This window comes from Ascaphus truei, chromosome 18 (genome assembly GCF_040206685.1).
Source record: "Ascaphus truei isolate aAscTru1 chromosome 18, aAscTru1.hap1, whole genome shotgun sequence".
Classification (NCBI taxonomy): Eukaryota; Metazoa; Chordata; class Amphibia; order Anura; family Ascaphidae; genus Ascaphus; species Ascaphus truei.
The window spans coordinates 40,937,721-40,943,663 of NC_134500.1; positions in this window are offsets into that span (position 1 = coordinate 40,937,721).

Here is a 5,943-nt window from a genome sequence, read left to right on the forward strand (position 1 = left end):
GAAGCGGGGGCATCCAGACACTAGTTAAGGGGTGCAGGAAACTAGTCATCCACATCTGGCTTTTTTTTTCTAGATTTTACATTTATACACACACACACACACCAAGGACTAATTGTAGTATAATGTAATACAATAAATAAACTAATATCAAAAACGAATGTTCTTACTAGGAATTTATTCAATTTATTTAATTTATGGCTTTTTTTAAAATGCGTGGCTGGGGGCGGGACTAGAGGCGGGGTTGGGGGCGGGACTAGGGGCGGGACTAGGTGGCGAGTAGATTTTTTGGTTCGGCGAGTAGATTTTTGGGTGATTTGTCAAGCACTGTATATATATATATATATATATGTATATGTATATGTATATGTATATGTATATGTATATGTATATGTATATGTATATATATATATATATATATATATATATATATATATATATATATATATATATATATATATATATATTGAAATCAATAAATGGATTACTCTAATCTATATATATATATCATATATTTTTTTTCTTTCAATAATGAAAGAACATTAAAAAAAAAACATTGGGTACTTTATTGATAAATCATTGCTTAGAAGCGATAAACTATTGGGAAAAGTGTGTGTGTGTGTGTGTGTGTGTGTGTATATATGTGTATATAAATATATACACACACACACACACAAACATACATACATACATACAAAAACAAGCAGCTGGCACTCTATATAATAAAGTACAGTTGTGGTGCTAGTCCCATGAAGAATAAATAAAACATATTACCATCCTTGCGTCAGGCAAAAAGAGGCAGCACTCACATCCAGAAGATAAAAAAATGTATTAAGGCATGTGTAGAAAGACAACCGATCCCAACGTTTCGGTCCCAGAACGGAACCTTTCTCAAGGGGGGGTGCAATAGACCTGGCGCCGACTACGCTGGAGATACCACGCAGTAAACAGTTCATTCTCCAAATAGGGGTGGATACGGTCTGACCTTTGCATATTATACCACAGAACATTTGTACCATTAGTGTATCATCTGAGTGTGCACCACATGCCTGGATACACTAACGTTGACATTATCCTCTGGGTGAGTTCTCATAGGCCCCTTTCCTATACCTTTTAGGAAGCTATAACATATAGCAGTCTAATCCCGAATATCTATAAGGGATTTTATTACTACATCCACCCACCCAGCCCTAGGTGGGTTAAAATTGGACACAGTCATGTGCTGTTGTAATACACCGTTTAATTACGTTTTAACACCCTATTTTTTATTCTTGGTTATTAATAAAGTATTTTAAATTTACAATTCTACATTTGTTGTGATTGAGTGCTGGAAGACTGGGTTCTTTTTTCTCCCATATGATACAATCAGTCTCCATCCAGTCAGCACCTCACTGTGGTTAGCATCAGCTGTGCGGGTTTTTCTTTGTGTATAGCAATTAATCTATTATCCATATCTGGATAATAGTTATTTTGCACATTATTGTACTGTAGGTGTTGGGGGGAGGGGGGTGTATGTATTGAATGTATAGGCTAGGTTTATTTTTTTTACATTCAGGGTTTGTTCCATGGTTCCGCGTGAGACCTCTGGAGACCACCTGTGGTCTCCTCGGGTATCTCACGGGTATCAGGCTGGTGGTTATACGGGTGACACCTGCGGGGATGAAGCGGTGGTCTCACATCTGTGGGGGCACCGCGGACCCGTAGTCTGCGGAGATGAAGCTGTGTGGTCCCACTTCTGTGGGGGCACCGCCGACCCGTAGGTGCGGGGATGAAGATGTGTGTCCCACTTCTGTGGGGGCACCGCGGACCCGTAGTGAGTACCCGTGAGTTCCCCAGACCCCCGTTTGAACCACCCGAGGCCCCGCAGACATCCGCGGGCTTACCGTGGGGACCCAATTGTGGCCCACGGTTACCCAAGGAGACCACCTGGGGGCCATGGTGCTGGCGGGACCCACCAGCAGGCCTCCAGAACCTGTTTGAAAAGGGCTACTGGTACCCTGTAGGTCTGTCAGGTGTCCCGCCAGCCCACCGGGGACTCGCGTGGGGCTGCGTTATGAACCCTGTTTGTAAAAGGATAAATCTTGTATTTATGGGGGGGCACAGGGGGTGGGTAATGTATTTAATAAATATAATGATGTTTATTGTGGGTCACTGTATTGTTTTTATTGTGGGTACTGGGGGTGGGGGGGGGTTCCCCAATGGTATGTGGGTAGGCCTCCCTTGTGGGTAGTGGGTGAGGGTGGTTAGGCCTCACGGGGTGGGGGGTTAGTGTGGGAGGGTATGTAGGCATCCTGAGTGGTGGGTGAGGGTGGGTTAACCCCTTAATGACTGTAGCAGTTAATAACGCTATGGTGAATAAGGGGTTAGGGGACATTACTTTGGATGTTTTAATTTTTGTGTCTGTTTTGCAGAAGCGGATAGGCCATGGCCAGGATGGGGGGGGGAAACGGTATGTGGGTAGTGGGTGAGGGTGGTTAGACCTCACAGTATGCACATCGGGTCCCCCCCTCCCCCTCCCCACATTTACATAAACTGCACTCACAGCAACACAGGCAGGGAGATTTAACAGACACATTAGGGGGAGGGGGCTTTACACAGATTACACTCAAGGCAGGGAGATTTAACAGAAACATTAGGGGGAGGGGGCCTTACACAGATTACACTCAAGGCAGGGAAATACAGGGGATGTACTGTACTGTATGTTGTTTATTGCAATGGTTCAATGTGTGTACAGTATAATGTTTTTTACAATTAGATAGATGTAATCCTTGGTATTGTAAGGGTTAGCCTTGGTTTTAAATTTTGTATTCTGGTTGGTACGTATATATTGATTTTTGTTTACTTGATTGGTTAAAATAGTTTACTTGTTTGGAGGTACAGTATTTGTATTTTGCTTGCAATGATATTGTTCACATTCATTTGCAGAATGTATATGGTGCATAGATTTTATGCATCATAAATACAATGTAAATGCAATGTATTGATTGGAATGTGAGGTTTTTCATTGGCATTTGATGATTTAGATTTTAAGATCAGTTAGGATTATTAAAGGAAATTCATTTTAATGTAGTGTGCCTGTATGGAGAAGTGTTATTTGTAGTACAGTATGATTTTGATAACCCTTCTACATTTATTTGTATATTGGTTCATCATGTGTGTGTATATACTGTATATATATATATATATATATATATATATATATCTGTTCATCACCTTGAGAAAGGTCCCGTGTGGAGGACCGAAACGTTGGTTTAAATGTCACACTAAATACAATTTTTTTTGACTACCTTCTGGAGTGCTGCCTCTGATATTCGCTCACACGGTATCGTATAGCCTATTATTTATTTAGATTTATTTATTAATTGTGCTGCTGCTGTGTGTGAATTTTTTTTTATTGTGGGTAGCGGGGGTGGGTTAAGGGGGTACTAGCCCCAACAATGGTTGTCTAGGGCTTGCGGGGGGGTAGCGGGAGGGGTTAACCCCTTCATGACCGTAGCGGTATTAACTGCTATGGCCGTGAAGGGGTTAAGTGCACCCGCAACCCCCCCGCAAGTCCTAAACTCACACCAAGGGCCAAATACCCCCTTCACCCACCCCCGCTACCCACAATAAAGCGAGCATGGTGGATTAACCCCTTCATTGCCATATCGGCTATCAGCTATGGTAATGAAGCAGCATTTCTGTATTTTAATAATATTGTGCAGGAACTTTGATTTGTGGCTCAGGGAACCCCCTGCTCACTGTACAATATTATTAAAAATACAGTCATGCTGCTTCGTTACCGAAGCACATAGCCGCAAAGGTAAGGAATGGGTGTTTATTTATATATGTGTTTTATTCATACTGTAGATGTGCAGGGGGTCTCCGGAGCTGAACCGCTGTGGTTTTAGGTCCGGGGACCCCCTGCTTCCTGAGATACAGGCCCCTTTATGGGGTGCCGGTATCCCTCTGCTTGGTTTACATGCCGCGGTCACGTGATCGGGACCTTTAAATGCAGAGGGATACCGGCACCTCATGAAGGGGGCTGTATCTCGGGAAGCAGGGGGTCCCCGGACCTGAAACCAATGTGGTTCAGCTCCGGAGACCCCTTGCACATCTACACTATGAATAAAAATGTATTTTAAATAATTTTTAATGTGCCGATGTTTGTGCCGAGAGAGCAGCGGATCTCTCTCTGCTGCAAACACATCTCGCCAGGGGACGGCCTATAGTATCATTGACGTGCATATACAGTACTGTATGTGTATGTTAGGGGTCATAGGGGTTGTTGTTATACAGTATATACTGTATATATACCGACAGGGACAGGCAAATCAGCGGGCACCACGATGCAGGAAGGAAGTTTCTGAGGCTGGACTGTGCTGCATACAAAAACCTTTATTGAAAAATGGTTAAAAAGAGGGGGGGAGACATACCCCTGCACCTCTAACACGTTTCACCCAGCAATTGGGCTTTTTCAAAAGCTCTGGAGCCCTGGTTGATTGGGGCCTCAACCCCAGTATTTTTTGTTCTCCTATACTGTATATATACAGTATATACTGCATTACAATTCATGAATTTCTCGGCTTCAAAGACAACAGCTCGTAAACGCCCCCATGAGTTTTTACACGGCATTGCAGTATTACAGCCAGCGGGAATAAAATGCTTAAATCACAGCCGTGAAAATAATGCAATACACCCCGGGAGAAAACGACATAACCGCAGATAACCGGGATAATCTGAAATTCGCGGAGCTAGCCGAGTTAGAATAAAGTTGGTCGCCACTGTATGTATACAAACTGTCCCTTCTACCTAGACACATTCTGACAACACTTTTACCACAAAGTCCCCCCTGAAACTCATAGCCCGAGAATCTCCACTGTTCAAAGAGGAGAGGGTGTCCAGAGGTGAGAAGACGGTTTGGTGTACGAGGATGGGCGAATTGTCTGTTCCGGAGAACAAAGGGCACACTGTGGGGACACCTTTTTTTATCTGTCAGACTTGGGAGCCTGTCCAGCGGGTGGCAATGAGTTAGCTGGGGGAGATACAGCTCGTAGGCACTTCTCCCATTGGCTAAATCATATTTCCTGCTTGTCACGGTGACTTATGACAGGCTGCAATTTACACCAAATAACTGGGTTGAACTGGTACGAGACTTAGATATGATAATATATAATTTATTCCTTGATAAAGGTGAACACACAAGATATACAAATAACAGGCAAAATATGGACACTTACTTAAGATGGAAATGATGAAACAGTCATATCTGGACTGGCAGTTCATACAGCAATCTTCATAATCATCAAGACACAAAAGACAATTGAGTAAGGGGTGACTCTGGCTTATATACCATTTTAACCCTTCTCTTACACTCAAGGCGCCGAGCTGTCTAGCAAAAATCCCTTTGAAGCTCTGTGAAGCAGATGTTGGCTTCCAGGGTAAGTGTGAAGTATCACACTTAAAAACACTCAGCCTCTTTGTTCTTGGCCCCAGTATAAACAATAGGGCAGTTAACTCGTTCCTGGAAAACGCCGTCGAGGAATCTCCATCGAAGTCAATGAGCCCATTGACTTACAATGGGAAACCGCCGCTGCTCCTCTCGGATGCCACCTGCTGGTCTTCACGGGAAACAGGTCCAAAACAGCAAGATCCGCCATTGAAATGCATTGAGCTCTAATGGCGGCCTATGGGACTCTGCAAAATGATGCCTGAAAAGGCGGGAAAATTACACAAAGGGCTATAATCACTAAATATATATTAACCCTTGCCCTCCAGGATGGATCCCAGCATGTAGGTGATGCAAACACTGGCATAACATGATACCTTTACACAGGGGAATAAACATTTGGATATGGAAGCAAGGCAAAATACATTAGTGGACCTCAGTACAGTTAACCCCTTGCTTCCCTGATGAGAGTAGAGGGTGGCCAAATGGGGTTGTAACCCCTTTAATCCCGGGCCAAA